This window comes from Mus musculus, chromosome 5, assembly GCF_000001635.26.
Source record: "Mus musculus strain C57BL/6J chromosome 5, GRCm38.p6 C57BL/6J".
In the NCBI taxonomy this organism is placed as follows: Eukaryota; Metazoa; Chordata; class Mammalia; order Rodentia; family Muridae; genus Mus; species Mus musculus.
Window position 1 is genome coordinate 104,523,909 of NC_000071.6, and position 17,583 is coordinate 104,541,491.

Here is a 17,583-nt window from a genome sequence, read left to right on the forward strand (position 1 = left end):
TAAGTTATTCATTTGAAATTTGAGAACATTAGACAAATAGAGATTGTGTGTCATGTGTTTATGATCATATTTTGAATTTATCTCATCATTATTTGAGAGAAACATATAAAGGAAAGGAAATGAGTATAAATGAGTCAACATGACTTAAAATAATTTTTGTAACAGCAAATATTACATTTTAATATCACGTAAAATTATATCTTTATAGGGGACTTTTCTTCAACGGAGGACTTCTGGAAGGTATTTGAAAGTGACTTTGAAAACTCATTTTCCCCTGAAAATTGTTTTTTGATGTCATAAATTCAATGTACAAGTTAAATAATTTATGTATCATTTGTGTGTTTCTTTAGGGTCTGCTGTGCATTTCCCAATATAGAAGTAGGCTATGGTGAGTTGAAGTGACTGTTCTACCTTAAAGGAGTGGTTCAGTACCAGCTATAGAAAATCCTGCAGGTGCTTGACAACAAATTGGGTCTTTCATACATTACTTACTTAATCTCCATAGCAATGTTGCAAGGTAAGTAAGAGTATGTTTTTCTGTCACATAGCTAAGGAAGGAGAGAAAGGATTTTGTATGTTTGTGGCAGTCATCCTCCTTTATTCTTGCTTCTTATTTATATACTCTATTTAATGATTCAGCAAATATTACATGAGACTCTCTTAGTATATATAAGACATAGAAAGACAAATTATTCTGTGTTGTATCATTTAGTAGGATGATATCATGTACCCCCAGCTCCCAAAACAGTGCCTGGCAGATCTTTCAAAATCTGCTGTTGTAAATTCAACTAAATCCTTTCCCTAGTCATTAAAGAATCTACATAGTTTACCAGATTCAATGCATATACATTTATTTACAAAAAAAAAATCTTCTTGAGAGGATTGATATCTTTATTTGTATTTACTAGCTTTTATCTGTTCTGAATAACTTGGACTTGAAGTATGTCTTGCCATATAACTAGTTTAGTTACTTAAGGTCCTTAGAATTATGGTTTTTCATCTAATAGATTAATCTATTGAGAAAGGTAAAGAGACCACAGGATGTAGTCACATCCCCACAGCTCTTCCTCTGAATGCTACATAAAATGTGTGACCAAGTCTTAGTACATTAGTCCTTTGGGGAGATCACTGATATCCCACCTATAACATTCCACCTCTGATCCTTAACATTCTCATGTCCATCTTATAATGCAAAATGCATTAAGATATCTCCCAGTGTGCCCCAAATCTTCCCAGTTCAATTATTGTTTTAATAACAAACAAAACTCAAAGCAAATATTTACCTCTGTGTGGAGGTTTGAATAGGAATGGGCCCCATAGATTCATGTGTTTGAATGCTTGGCCCATGAGGAGTAGCATTATTAGGAAGTGTAGCCTTGTTGGAGGAAGTGTTTTACGGTGGGGGTGGGCTTTGATATCTCCTATGTTTAGGCTTTTCCCAGTTCAGAGGAGATTGTCTGGCTGCCTTTGGATCCTCCAGCACCAAATCTGCCTGCACAATGCCATGCTTCCCATCATGATGAAACCTTGGGTGTTTCAGAGTGGCCCTCCTGGTATCTCTTGTTATCTCTGCCCTGAGGTGTAGTGTATCCTTGAAGGCAAAGTCTTCTTTTTAATGATGTGTGTTGATTTTGTGAGGTTATATAGATTATTTCATGGAAACAGTGTCATCTAAAAATTTATATTTCTAAATTACACCAGGGTATACCTTTTTTTTTTTTTTTTGGACAACTAGATTATTTGTCACCTACTCAGCTACTCAGTAGATACTTCATTTAGCTTTGTTGACAGGAATTTAGTAAAATTCAGTTTTACAGAAAAAGTACTAAGTCTTAAAAGCTGTTTTCCTGTGTTATGACAGTTGGATAGTTTTCAGTAGAGCAGTACTGAAAGCAATCCATTTTTTTAGTGCCTAAAAAGCATAAACACACCCTCGATCTGTGCTGCTTTGCTGATTAGCTGCCTCCTCCCACATCGTTGATAAGAGAGATTTGTACAACTCCTGTGTGCCAGGCCCTGGTCAAAGCTGATGGTCTCTCCTCTCCCTCACAGACTGCCTCTAAGGTAAGTACCATATTTCCTATGGAAACAGGAAAACTGAAAAGTGAGATGCCTTTCTCTGTTCTCTCTTACTTCTCACTGAGGGCATTGTGTGCTTTGGTCCTTGACTCACACACCAGGGAAGACAACCATGGAAACTTGGATCTCATGGTACAGGTTCTGTGGGCAGACATCTCTGATATTGATTCCTCATACTTTTAGGGACTAAATAAGCATCACTAAATCTTAGGACCTTCATTTCTGAAGGTCAATAACTCTATGAGAATTCAGTAATGAATGAAACACCATGTTATATATATTTACCCCATGTGATAAAATTTATGTTAAATATTTTACCAGGAAAAAGTGTCTATAACTGACACAAGTGTTCTGACGATTTCACCTGTTGCCATTTGTTTCCACTTTTGCTCTTAAATTAGTTGAGTCTGCACAAGTGAGATCATGTAGAGAATGGAAAAGAGAATGAGTCACTACTGGAGAATAATTGCAGTGGGTCAAGCGCTTACCTGGATTTCTCAGGAACCAGGGATAATGAAACAGCTGCCCATCTTCCTGGCTTTGGAAAAATCATGTGGCTGGACCAAGAAATCCAATCAATTTTTTGTAACTTTTAATTGTACAGAACCAACATCAACCTGTTCTTGTGGACTTCAGGCTTAGGGCCCTTTCTATTTCCAGCTAGTTATCTAGACATGTTTTATTGCGAATATGGGTTAGGGAAAAATGCTCTTCCTGCCACTACATAGATAAAGGGTACTTAGGATCTGGCTGAAAGCAACGTGAGAGTTGAACCAGCAAAACTGATAGGATTCCAAATATTTGGCAAAAGGATTTAGGATTCTAGAAAAGTATTATGATTCAGAGAGGACTTTAAATCCCAGGGCTGAGCAATACTGGAGATGTTGCTCAGTTGATAGAATGCTTGCCTAGTATGCACACAGCATTGGGCTTGATCCTAGCACCACTTAAAGGAGCATAGTGGTCTATGCTTGCAATACTATCATTTGGAAAGTGAAGGTGGGAGAATCAGAAGCTCAGGAATCCTCAGCCCTCAGCTACACAGCACATTGAAGGCTAGCCCATTCTATATGAGACACTGTCACAATCAAACATACAAAACAAAATATAAAAAATCTTAAATCAAGGGGAGCTTGGAGAGACAGTTCAGCCTGTAATGTGCTTCCTGGGTAAGCATGATGACCCAAGTTTAAGTCCCAGAACCCACATAAACAGCAGGCATGGTAGCACATACTAGCAATCTCAGCACTGGGGAAGCAGAGACAGGAAGAACCTTGAGGCTTACTGGCCAGCCACCCTAGCCTATTTAGCCAGCTCCAGGTCCTACTGAGAGACTCTGTCTCAGATAGTAAGATGGATAGCTCTGAAGAGTAATACCCAACCTAGACCTCTGGTTTTTGCTTGTACACACACACACACACACACACACACACACACACACACAGAGAGACATAGAAATATTTAAAAGGACCTTAATCCAGTCTAAGTTCACCCCGATTCTGTAACCTTTCCAGAAAAGCACTGTCTGTTTGTTCCTGGCATCTGTCTTTAGCTATTACAGGGTTATCAGAGTATATTCACTGTTGTTTCTTGACTTTCTCCCTGACTTATTCCCCTCAGTTTTCCATTCTTAGTAGACATTGATTTATCCTGTATTTCTCAGATAAAGTAATTGTGCAGGTCCTATTCTTGGCTCTTGGAGCATATCAGTGGAAAAGATACCCTTGCCCATATTCAAGGAAGAATGAGATGTAGAGTAGACAGTAAACAGAGTAGACTATGTAGGACCTTAGATAATGCTGCTTCTACAAGAGAAGAGAAGATGAAGCAAAGCCTTGAAGAGTCACAGTTCACACTGGATATCATGTTACAATACTTGCACGTCACTCACATGATTACTTACACATACATTAACACTTAGTAAGAATATAGTCTGTATACTTTGTCATTCTTTTTCATACTAACCTCTGCTCTGCTCTGCTGAACTAGCCAGTTGGAACTAAAAAGATGAGTCAAACTGCATTGAAATTACATTCAAGGTTTTCCTAATGATTCCTGTGACAATCAGGAATGATAGGTAACTGACAATTAAAAGTCAAAGACTGTCTTAAATATGTCCATCACTTTCAAGATACTAAGATGAACATCAAGGCAGTTCCTTGGTAACTTGACACTGTGTTCTCAGTTTCTGGATGGAGTTTGCAGACTCAGAGCCACAGTGTGTCATAGAGAGATGTCTTAAGATGTGTAGGTCACTTTTTTCTGAGTTTACACTGACTCTGTCACAGGTTAATGCTTTCAGTACTGCTCTATTGAAAACACACTCCAAAAGTTAAGTAGTAAAAGATTTGGCAGTGGAGAGGAAATCTCATTTACCACAGCCCTGATTTGGAGACCACTGTTAGAGCTTACTTGGATTCTAGGAGGCCAACACCTGGTTTGGCCACTTGCCTCAGTGGAGGCAATGGTACGGAATACCTGGCTGATAGCTTTAAAAACTGAAATTCTGCAGCTGGGTATTTTATCTTGACAGTGAGATGGTACCATTAAGTGCATCATTTCATTTCCTCACTATGGCATGTAGAAAGTGGGATTTGTCAAGATAGCCCTGTAGTTACTGTGAGACACAAAAGATCACTAAGTGTAAATGATATGGCAGACAACCTGGGAGTAACAGAGCCCTGGGAGAGAGGATGTCTACCCTGTAGGCCAAATGCACTTCTGATATGACTTAATACTGAGTGACCTGGTCAATTTCAAAAGCAAAACAAAACAAAAAAATGAGGAATGGAAGTAGGCAAAGAGGCACAAAGCATGAAACTAGAAAAGAGACTTAGCTGGGGTGGAGGCGGATAAGGAAGGTTGAAGGTTGAGATGAGAGGGAAGGAGGATCTTCTAAGACCAAGCTGGTACAAAATGCTACATTGGTATCCTAATACCTCATATGCTGGTTCAGTCCAGTCATGTGTTTGAGTCCAAGGCTTGTGTCATGTCATAGTAGAATGTCATCCTTCCAGCTCTTAGAAAGGCTTATCTGTTGATTAAACTTTATTTATTTATTTGTTTTTGTTTTTTGTTTTCGAGACAGGGTTTCTCTGTGTAGCCTTGGCTGTCCTGGAACTAAGTCTGTAGATCAGGCTGGCCTCAAACTCAGAAATCCGCCTGCCTCTGCCTCCCAAGTGCTGGGATTAAAAGCGTGCGCCAGTACTGCCTGGCTGATTAAACTTTCATATTTAAAAATTAGGCAGTAATCAAAGGATAAATTAAATAAATAATAAATACGTATACACTCGCGCGCACACATACACTCACACATTATTTTTTGGTTGGTTTTTAAGTCAAGGTTTCTCTGTGTAGCCCTGGCTGTCCTAGAACTTGCTCTGTAAACAAGGCTGGCCTTGAACTCAGAGATCCACCTTCCACTGTCTCCCAAGTGCTGGGATTAAAGGCATACACACATTTATATGTGTGTATATATCTTGGGATAGATACATATCCTAAGAAGGAAATAATAATCTGTGGTAGAAGAACCTGGAAAGTTTTAATGTCTTAACTTCATAGCTCATGCTCCTACATGGAGCTAGTGATGGTGAACAAAATGATTTTCCACCAAGTTGGTGTAACTTGTGATAGCAGTAATGTTGTTCTTGTTGTTGTTGATTTGTTTGTTTGTTTAAACTTGTAGTAGAAGGATAGAGTAGATGGTCTGGCTTTCCTGTTCAGTTTATGCATTGCTATTGTGTAATTGTAATGAAGATTGTCAGTTGAATTGCCAGGCATGTAGTGTAAGGTGATCTGCTACATTACAGATTTTGATTTCTTCTTTACAGCCTATGAAATTTTCTTTTCTTTTTTTTTTTCATATATTTTTGAAATTTTTTATTAGATACTTTCTTTATTTACATTTCAAATGTTATCCCCTTTCCTAGTTACCCCTCCAAAAATCCTCTATCCTCTCACCTCTCCCCCTGCTCCCCAACCTACCCACTCCTGCTTCCTAGCCCAGGCATTCCCCTATACTGGGGCATAGAGCCTTCACAGAACCAAGGGCCTCTCCTCCCATTGATGACTGACTAGACCATCCTCAGCTACATATGCAGCTAGAACCATGAGTCTCTCCATGTGTTTTCTTTGATTGGTGGTTTATTCCCAAGGAGCTCTGGGGTTACTGGTTAGTTCATATTGTTGTTCCTCCTAGGAGACTGCAAACCACTCAGCTCTTTAGGTACTTTCTTTAGCTCCTTCATTGGGTACCCTGTGCTGCATCCAATGGGTGACTAGGAGCATCCACTTCTGTATTAGTGAGGCACTGGCAGAGCCTCTCAGTAGACAGCAAGTTCTTGTTGGCATCTGCCATAGTGTCTGGGTTTGGTGGTTGTTTATGGGATGGATCACCATGTGGGGCAGTTTCTGGATGGTCATTCCTTCAGTCTCTGCTCTGAACATTGTCTCTGTAACTGCTTCCATGGGTATTTTGTTCCCCATTCTAAGAAGGATTGAAGTGTCCACACTTGACTTTCATGTATTTTGCAAATTGTATCTTGGGTATTCTGAGCTTCTGGGTTAATATCCACTTATCAATGAGTGCATATCATGTGTGTTCTTTTGTGATTCAGTTACCTCACATAGGATGATATCCTCCATGTCTATCCATTTGTCTAAGAATTTCATGAATTCATTGTTTTTAATAGCTGAGTAGTACTCTACTGATTAAATGTACCTCATTTGCTGTATCCATTCCTCTGTTGAGGGACATCTGGGTCATTCCAGCTTCTTGCTTTTATAAATACGGCTGCTATGAACATAGTGGAGCATGTGTCCTTATTACCAGTTGGAGCATCTTCTGGGTATATGCCCAGGAGTAGTATTGCTGGATCTTCTAGTAGAACTATGTGCAATTTTCTGAGGAACTGCCAAACTGATTTCCAGAGTGGTTGTACAAGTTTGCAATCCCACCAGCAGTGGAGGAGTGTTCCTCTTTCTCCACATCCTCACCAGCATCTGCTGTCACCTGAATTTTTGATCTTAGCCATTCTGACTGGTGTGAGGCAGGATCTCAGGGTTGTTTTGATTTGCATTTCCCTGATGATTAAGGAGGTTGAACATTTTTTCAAGTGCTTCTCAGCGCTTTTGTATTCCTCAGTTGAAAATTCTTTGTTTAGCTCTGTACCCCATTTTTAATGGAGTTATTTGATTTTCCATGCATTTTTTATCACGTGTATATGTGTGTGTGTGTGTGTTGGATATTAGTCCCCTATCAGATTTAGGATTGGTGAAGATTTTCCCAATCTATTGGTGGCCTTTTTGTCTTATTGGCAGTGTCCTTTGCCTTACAGAAGCTTTATAATTTTATGAGGTCTCATTTGTCGATTCTTGCTCTTACAGCACAAGCCATTGCTGTTTTATTCAGGAATTTTTTTCCCTGTGCCCATATCTTCAAGGCTCTTCCCCACTTTCTCCTCTGTTAGTTTCAGTGTCTCTGGTTTTATGTGGAATTCCTTGATCCACTTAGATTTGACCTTTGTACAAGGAGATAAGAATGGAACAATTCACATTCTTCTACATGCTAACCACCACTTTAGCTAGCACCATTTGTTGAAAATGCTTTCTTCTTTCTACTGGATGGTTTTAGCTCCATTGTCAAAGATCAAGTGACCATAGGTGTGTAGGTTCATTTCTGGGTCTTCAATTCTATCCCATTGATCTACCTATCTGTCACTGTACAAGTTCCATGCATTTTTTATCACAACTGCTCTGTAGTACAACTACAGGTCTGACATGGTGATTCCACCAGAGGTTCTTTTATTGTTGAGAATAGTTTTTGGTATCCTATGTTTTTTTTGTGATTCCAGATGAATTTGCAAATTGACCTTTCTAACTCAGTGAAGAATTGAGTTGGAATTTTGATGGGGATTACATTGAATCTGTAGATGTTTCCGGCAGGATAGCCATTTTTAGTATATGAATCCTGCCAATCTACGAGCATGGGAGATCTTTCCATCTTCTGAGATCTTCTTCGATGTCTTTCTTTGAAGACTTGAAGTTCTTATCATACAGATCTTTCACTGCCTTAGTTAGAGTCACACCAAGGTATTTTATATCATTTGTGACTATTGTGAAGAGTGTTGTTTCCCTAATTTCTTTCTCCACCTGTTTATCCTTTGTGTAGAGAAAGGCCACTGATTTGTTTGAGTTAATTTTATATCTAGCTACTTCACTGAAGGTGTTTATCAGGTTTAGGAGTTCTCTGGTGGAATTTTTGGGGTCACTTAGATATACTACCGTGATGAGGCCTACTTGATCATGATGAATGATCATTTTGATGTGTTCTTGGATTCGGTTTGTGAGAATTTTATTGAGTATTTTTACATCGATATTCATAAAGGAAATTGGTCTGAAGTTATCTTTCCTTGATGAATCTTTGTGTGGTTTAGGAATCAGAGTAATTGTGGCTTCATAGAATGATTTGGATAGAGTACTTTCTGTTTCTATTTTGTGGAATAGTTTGAGGAGTATTGGAATTAGGTCTTCTTTGAAGGTCTGATAGAACTCTGCACTAAACCCATCTGGTCCTGGGCTTTTTTTGGTTGAGAGACTATTAATGACTGTTTCTATTGCTCTTGGGAATATGGGAGTGTTTAAATCGTTAATCTGATCCTGATTTAACTTTGGTACCTAGTATCTGTCTAGAAAAGTGTCCACTTCATCCATGTTTTTCAGTTGTATTTAGTATAGGCTTTTATAGTAGGATCTGATGGTTTTTAGGATTTCCTCAGTTTCTGTTATTATGTCTCCCTTTTCATTTCTGATTTTGTTAATTTTAGGATACTGATTTTGTTAATTAGGATAGGTTAGTCTGGCTAAGGGTTTATCTGTCTTTTTGAATTTCTCAAAGAACCAGCTCCTGGTTTGGTTGATTCTTTGTATAGATTTTTTTTTCTATTTGATCGATTTCAGCCCTGAGTTTGATTCTTTCCTGCCATCTACTCCTCTTGGGTATATTTGCTTCCTTTTGTTCTAGAAATTTCAGGTGTGCTCTGAAGCTGCTAGAGTATGCTCTCTCCAGATTCTTTGTGGAGGCACTCAGAGCTATGAGTTTTCCTCTTAGCACTGCTTTCATTGTGTCCCATAAGTTTGAATATGTTGTGGCTTCATTTTCATTGAACTCTAAAGTCTGTAATTTCTTTATTTCTTCTTTGACCAAGTTATCATTGACTAGAGTGTTGTTCAGCTTTTATGTGTATGTGAGTTTTCTATTATTTATGTTGTTGTTGAAGATCAGCCTTATTCTGTGGTGATCTGATAGGAGTCATAAGATTATTTTTGTAGCTGTTGAGGCCTGTTTTGTGACCGATTACATGGTCAGTTTTGGAGATTGTACCACGAGGTGCTGAGAAAAAAGTATATCCTTTTGTTTTAGGATAAAATATTCTGTAGCTATCAGTTAAATCCATTTGGTTCATAACTTCTGTTAGTTTCACTGTGTCTCTATTTAATTTCTGTTTCCAGGATCTGTCCGTTGATGAGAGTGGAGTGTTATAGTCTCCCACTATTTTTGTGTGCAGTGCAATGTGTCCTTTGAGCTTTACTATAGTTTATTTAATGACTGGATGCCCTTGCATTTGGAGCATAGATGTTCAGAATTGAGAGTTCATCTTGATAAATTTTACCTTTGATGAGTATGAAGTGTCCCTCCTAATCTTTTTTTGATAACTTTAGGTTGAAAGTCAATTTTATTTGATATTAGGATGGCTACTCTAGCTTGTTTCTTGGTACCATTTGCTTGGAAAATTGTTTTCCAGCCTTTTACTCTGAGGTAGTGTCTGTCTTTGTCACTGAGGTGGGTTTCCTGTATGCAGCAAAATGTTGGGTCCTGTTTATATAACCAGTCTGTTAGTCTATGTGTTTTTATTGGGGGATAGAGTCCATTGATATTAAGAGATATTAAGGAAATGACTATTACTTCTTGTTATTTTTGTTGTCAGAGGTGGAATTATGTTTTTGTGGCTATCTTCTTTTTGGTTTGTTAAAAAAAGATTATTTTCTTTCTTTTTCTAGAGTGTAGTTTCCCTCCTTGTTTTGGAGTTTTCCATTTATTATCTTTTGATGGGCTAGATTTATGGTAGATATTGTATAAATTTTTTTTTCATGGAATATCTTCTTCATCTATGATAATTGAGAGTTTTTCTGGGTATAGTAGCCTGGGCTGGCATTTGTGTTCTCTTAGGTTCTATATGACATCTGCCCAGGATCTTCTGGCTTTCATAGTCTCTTGGAAAAATTTAGGTGTAATTCTGATAGATCTGCCTTTATGTGCTACTTGACCTTTTTCCCTTACTGCTCTTTATATTCTTTCTTTGTTTTGTGCATTTCATGTTTTGTTATTTATGTGACAGGAGGAATTTCTTTTCTGGTCCAAACTATTTGGAGTTCTGTAGGCTTCTTGTATGTTCATAGGCTTCTCTTTCTTTAATTTGGAGAAGTTTTCTTGTATAATTTTGTTGAAGATATTTAATGGCACTTGAAGTTGAAAATATTCCTTCATGTCTATACCTATTATCCTTCGGTTTGATTTTCTCATTGTGTCCTGGATTTTTCTTGATGTTTTGGGTTAGTATCTTTTTGCATTTTGCATTTTCTTTGATTTTTGTGTCAATGTTTTCTATGGTATCTTCTGCACCTGAGATTCTCTCCTTTATCTCTTGTATTCTGTTGGTGATGCTTGCATCTATGGCTTCTGACATCTTTCCTAGGTTTTCTATTTCCAGAGTTGTCTTCCTTTGAGATTTCTTTATTGTTTCTACTTCCATGTTTAGATCCTGGATGGTTTTTTTCAATTCTTTCACTTGTTTGAATGTGTTCTCCTGTATTTCTTTAAGGATGTTATTTATGTCCTTCTTACAGTCCTCCATCATCATGAGAAGTGACTTTAGATCCACGTCTTGCTATTCTGATGTGATGGTGTATCCAGGACTTGCTATGTTAGGAGAGTTGGTTTCTGATGATGCCAAGTAACCTTGGTTTCTGTTGCTTCTGTTCTTAGGCTTGTCTCCCACCATGTATCTCAAGTGCTCCCTGCCCTTGATATATCTGGTTGGAGCCTGTCCTTCCTGTAACCCCAGTTGAGTCATAGCTCCTCAGAGTCCAGCTTTCTCTGTACTCCTATGATTCTGGGATCCTGTGATGCTGAGATTCTGGGTGTGTCAGAGTTCTTGGTAGTCAAGCTTCCTCTGAGACCCTGAGATTCTAGTGTGACCAAATTCCTGGGATCCTATGATCCTAGGCGTGTTAGAGCTCCTGGAAGTGTTACCTCCTCTGTGAACTGTGGGGCTGTTCGCTGAGTTCAAAACCTAGGTAGACCAGCGCCAACCAGAAGGAACCTGAGCCACTGGTCGGGTGAGGTTCCTGTGTCTGTGCTCCAGCTGACCCCAGGAACTCCTAGTTGTGTTGGAACAGATGTTGTGTTCCACTCACCAGTGATCCTGGCCTGTGGGGTGGAGAGTCCTCTGGAGACCATGGGACTGTCCGCTGAGTTCGGGTCCAAGGTGGGCCGGCGCTGGTGCCGACCTGAAATTTTCTTTTGTTTCTTTATTCTTCACTATCTAGTAGAAGATATACTGAAAATTTACATTCTTAAACTATTCACAAACTTCACTATCAGGAGTTTATGAAATTGCCTGAATATTATAATCTTCACGATAGGCTGGAGAATAATACTAAAATTTATAATGTATTATAAAAGATGTTAATTACAGTCTCTGATTTATTGTTATGAGTGTTCAAAAGTTTAGTACTTCAACTTCTGTGATGATCATTTTCATTTTTGTAAGAAACCTTCCTGAGAATGACATGCAGAGTTTATAGTATCTGCTCATTTAACCATATTAACCCTGAGAGTAACTTAGGAGATCATATTTGTCTTAACTAATGAGGCAAAAGTAATATCTGTAGTAATAATTTTCTTCAGCTGATAATAAAAATTAATTTTGAATGAAAATATATAAAGTTAGGGCAGGAGGAAAGAGGATGGAATATTTTGACTGATAGGAAGCATTGTATAGAGTTTCCTCTGATAGTCCACAGGGAACAGAAATTGTATGTTCATCAAGAATTTCTTTCTGAGGAACAAGAATGCATAAGATAGGATAGAGTCTGAGAAAGTCATCTTGCAGATGCTTGTCTCCAGCTCTAACACAATGTTCACCTCATTTTCCCTATCACCTAGTTCACTTCATCAACTAAGCATCATCCTTTCTCACTTGCTTCCATAGAGCTTATGTAAAAACTAATTTTTATAAACTTGTACTTTGGTAATTTCAGACCTTTTCTTATATTGTATTATGCATTTGAATATGTAAGTGTGGTAGCTTGTTACTTGCTTAAATCCTAGATTAGTGTATCTTGCCACACGTTATTCTGTTTCCATGCTTTCTATTGTCCTAAAAATATGACCCTTTGAAATTATAAAAAAATCTGCATTGCTCAGTTGCCACTCTTCCTCTGTCTGCTGTCCCCTGCTGTTCTTCCTGCTGTCCCCTTCTTTTCCCCTTGACAGTTACTCTGCTTTACCCACTTCCCAAAATTCATGTGGCCTTGTAAATAGATTGAGAATCATTTTCCTCTAAAATTTGTTGATACAGAAAATAAGAGTCTGGTGAGAGTGCATCTTTCTGCCAAGCCTCCCACCTGAGTTCAATTCCTGAGAACTGCATGACAGGACAGAAGGTACTTACACAGGCTGTGCTCTCACTTCCTTTTGCCTGCCATGGCCTATGTATGGTCTGTCCATACCTGTAGATAAATAAACAAACAAATGTATGTTTTAAAGGAAACATGATTTATATGTGAGTGAACACCGAAATCCTGAAAGAGAACTTGATGGATGTATCTTGCGTTGTATCAACAGTAGCAATGATAATCATAATTGCTTACACTTTCAAAGCTAGTGTACATTATAGTATACATACAATTGTCTCCTATATATTTGGTAAAGTAAGGGAGGGAAGAACATATGTGTGGAAGTCGGAAAATAAAGGGAAAAAAAAACAATTTTTTTTAAACAAAATCAAAAATCAAGATGATGCTTAGCAAATAGACAGGGCTTTAGAGACGGCTCATTGATTACCTGGCATTTTCAGAGGATCCAGGATTAATTCTCAGTACCCATGTGGCTATTCACAGCCATCCACAACTCCAGTACTAAGGGATATGATAGCTCCTGCTGACCTCTGGCACATGTTGCTTTCAGACATACATGCAGACAAAACATTCATGCACAAAACAAAGTTAAATTTTAAAAAGAAAGGAAATGGTTACAAATTGATATGAATGGGGTGACCTTAAAAATAGCAAGCGTTCCCATTTGAACTTGAGTTTATTACAGAATCACCTCCCAGGCCTGGGCATGTGAATGGCATGCACACACTTTTTTTTTTTTTTTTTTTTTGGTTTTCTGAGACAGGGTTTCTCTGTATAGCCCTGGCTGTCCTGGAACTCACTCTGTAGACCACACTATCCTCAAACTCAGAAATCCGCCTGCCTCTGCCTCCCAAGTGCTGGGATTAAAGGCGTGCGCCACCACGCCCGGCTTGCATGCACACACTCTTATACACATCCTGCTGATTTCTTTTCCTGACTTTTTATACTTCCCTTTTAGTTACTAACTTCATGAATGCTGTTGATAAGTATCATGGTCAACTATTGAATCCATACATTGCTGGGGGAAAATCATATTAAAAGAAATTCATATTGTTATAAAGTTTGTTTTGTTTTCTACTTACAGTACTAACCGTATAATAGCAAATAATACCAAACATTGAGGATAGAGGAATTGTTTTTCTTTCAGAATAAATGAAATTGTTCCCCATCTTTGAACATTGGTCATACTGGGAATGCACTTGTACAATATAGCTTCTGTCACTGTATTTTTTTCCCTTCTGGATTAAGGCGACATGTTTCATATGATCCACACATTATTATTTTTCCTATTTCAAGTCACTCAAACTGTGACCATAAAAAGCTGCTCCATATCTGACATCAAGAATGCTGTGACTATCACTTTGATTATGAATGAGGTCACTACTGCTGTTTGCATTCTTGTTGACTCTATCCCTGCATGTTCTGTTTAACACATGCAGTAAGAGGCCATCTTAGTATAGTCTCTGGTCGTGCAGCCCTAGAATTACACTGAGGTCCATCAGAGTTTCACTTGATGCAAGTAAGAAAAAAGAAGTTAGAGAAAGATGATGTGAATTTGGGAAGGAACAGATACTCTACCTAAGATGTAGGGGCAGTCTCTTCTCTCTGAGAGAGGCTGGAGGGGAGCTCACACAAGCCAGGTTCTGAGGAGCCTTCCTTGCACTGTATGAAAGAGAGGGTAGATGCTGATGGTTGAGGAAGGGGAAACAAGCATGTATATGTCTTCTGTTCTTACAGCAAATATGCGAAACAAAGCTTAGCACTGCCCATGTAAGCTCTTCAGTGACAGCAAGTGCATTCATACATCGTTTCACACTCACCAGTGTGCATTAGCACACTGCATCATCCTCACATGAAATCGCTCACCAGTGTGCATCAGCACACTGCTCTTCATCCTCACATGAAATCACTCACCAGTGTGCATCATCCTAACATGAAAACATACTTTGCCTGGGAATTGGAGTAAATCTAAATGTGTCATCTAAAATTATACATTTGGCTTTTTGCAATATGTGTATGTCGCTTGACATTATTATTTCAGGCACATCCATTCCTGTTATGGTAGAATTCTATTCAAGTGTTTGTTTAGAGCACATTGTATTATGTATTCATATGCTAATACTGTCCCTATCTTTTGCAGCTCTTCAGATTCATGAATTTTAACAAGTCCATGAGCCAGCTCTCAACCATGTCATGATGTGCCAAAAAAACCTGATGTTCTTCACTGTTTCCTTGGCATATGCCCAGTTGGCATTCAGTTGGATGACTTAGGTACCTTCCAGGTATATGTAAGTATTTTCAGATCATAAAGGAAAAAATTAATGCTCCTGCCTTCTCAATAATGTTTGTTAGTTATCCACCTTGTGTTAAAAATACGAGTAAATGACCTATTTCACAAACCCACCCAAGAAATTAAGAAAAATGTGAATTACTGATGCTTAGGAAAGCATTACTCATGAACCAGGCATGGTGGAGTGAGCTGATAGCACCAGTACTAAGAAGTGGAGACAGGAGGATAGGAGTTTGAAGTCACCTCCTTCTGTATAGCAGGTTCAGCTCTCAGTAGTGAGAGGTAATGAAGCAGCTGTAAGAACACAAGTACTGTTGAAATGACCAACATCTTCTGAACATTGAGTGCAGCTGAAAACATTTATTTTGATTAGTTACATTTATTTTATTTTTTTATTGGAGGTGTATGTGTGTGCACAGACACATGTGCACGAACATAGAGGTCAGAAAGAACCCCTTCAGGGTTAGTTCTTTCCTTGTACCATGTGTATTCTGGTTCCAAGCTTGAGGATTGGCAGTGAGCAGGCACGTGCACTCCCTGGGCTGTCCTGCACTGCCCTTGAGAGCTTTGCCAAACTCAGTTGCTGAGTCCTTGGCCCTGTTCATCCCATCACAACAAAAGACCAATCTTTAGTCCTGCTGACAGTTGTTTCCATAGTTTCAACTTCAAATAATGTAATGAGTAAAAGAAAGTTATACTATTTTAAGATGGAGTGGTACGGGGATTTTTTAGTTTAGTGTTTCCACGTGTATAGGAAACAGCAGTAGTCGTTGCTAGATGTTCTGTGCTGTTAACAAAGCAGTCAGCATGTAAGAAAGATTGTTACAGCTTTGCATTAATAGCCTTTGGTGAAGAGGGACAGAGTCCTTAATTACTGGTATTAGAAGTTAGGAATGGAAGTGATTTCATTAAGCTCCAGCTTTGACAACACCTAGTCTTCTGGGCCTCACTTTGAGTAAATATGAGAATATTAAATGTTTAAATATAAAATTCTGACCATCCTTCAGAAATCTTTCATTTTTAAAAGATTTTTAACTCTTCAAGCCTAAAGAGACCTTGTGCAGATTTGTTTATTGTTTTATTGTCTAGATATTTGATTCTTAGATATGGTCGCTGCCTAAGCCACTTAAATAACATTTTGCATGTTAATTATAGCAGGTGAGAATAGCATGCAATGTGGAAACATTTTGTTATCCAGAAGGCACTGACTGACACAGACAGCCGGAGGTCAGTGGTTTCCTTCCTTTGCACAATGGTGAGGTCATCCTTAAGAATTGCTACCTAGGGCTGGTGAGATGGCTCAGCAGGTAAGAGCACCCGACTGCTCTTCCGAAGGTCTGGAGTTCAAATCCCAGCAACCACATGGTGGCTCACAACCATCCGTAATGAGATCTGACTCCCCCTTCTGGAGTGTCTGAAGACAGCTACAGTGTACTTACATATAATAAATAATAAATAAATCTTTAAAAAAAAAAAAAGAATTGCTACCTAGGCCGGGCGGTGGTGGCGCACGCCTTTAATCCCAGCACTCAGGAGGCAGAGAGGCAGGCGGATTTCTGAGTTTGAGGCCAGCCTAGGCTACAGAGTGAGTTCCAGGACAAACCCTGTCTCAAAAAACCAAAAAAAAAAAAAAAAAAAAAGAATTGCTACCTTGAATGCTAGAGAGATGACTCAGTGGCTAAGAGCACTGACTGTTTGTTCTTCCAGAGGTTCTGAGTTCAATTCCCAGCAACCACTTGGTGGCTCACAACCATCTGTAATGGGACCTGATGCCCTCATCTTATCTGTCTGAAGTCAGCTACAGTGTACTCATATACATAAAGTAATAAATAATAAAAAAGAAAGAATTGCTACCTTGTCACTCAATGCACATGGGTTTTGTGTTGTGTTTTTTGTTTTTTCTTTGGGGAACTGAGCTTTACCATGTTCAAGGAAGTTAATCAGGTTTTAGAACTACATTATTTTCTGCCTCTGTGTTCTTTGTTCTTTTGCTATATACATTTCTGTTTACAAGGATGTTGCTGACCCAGTCCTCTTAGAGAAGCACTTTTGTTTGGAGTTGGGGTCTTTCTAGCACAGGCTGTAAGGAGAAAACTGGACTCCATTTGTCAGCTTCTCCTTTGCTCCTGCGTGGTGATGTCTGTTTGGTTTAGACAATAATGAGCTGATCTATGTTGTCTTAATTTCTAGGAAAGTCTGAAACAGTAGTCACAGAACATGACGTGGAATGAATTCAGAAATTGAACATGATTGTCAGCACATGAAAGGTGCCTCAGGGAGAGTGCAGGTGAGTCTAGTGCAGAGGGCCTGATTGGATTCCATACCCATCCTAATTGGTTGACCACTGCCCGTTCACGCCCCTCCTCTCTCAGCGTCCCGAGGCAGCTAGCTGGCTTCTGCATGCAGGGTTTATGTTGTCAGTACTTCAGTTACAATACAGCTTTCTGTTGTTTGACTCCTTATATGTAAGTTAAAGGTAATAACTTCTAATTAGTACCCTGATTATTCAAAAGAGA

The 17,583-nt window shown here is 38.8% G+C and overlaps 1 protein-coding gene across 2 annotated transcripts in view; it reads left to right on the top strand.

Annotated features, from left to right (window-relative positions):
- Positions 1-17,583, top strand: part of Thoc2l (THO complex subunit 2-like) — a 45,858-nt gene that overhangs the window by 15,559 nt on the left and 12,716 nt on the right. For both annotated transcript variants that reach the window (NR_164628.1, NM_001166581.2), the window contains exons 3-7: positions 209-240; positions 351-517; positions 1,910-2,064; positions 14,918-15,065; positions 17,258-17,354. The gene's annotated coding sequence lies outside the window, so the exon portion shown is untranslated. The remainder of the gene's footprint in view (positions 1-208; positions 241-350; positions 518-1,909; positions 2,065-14,917; positions 15,066-17,257; positions 17,355-17,583) is intronic.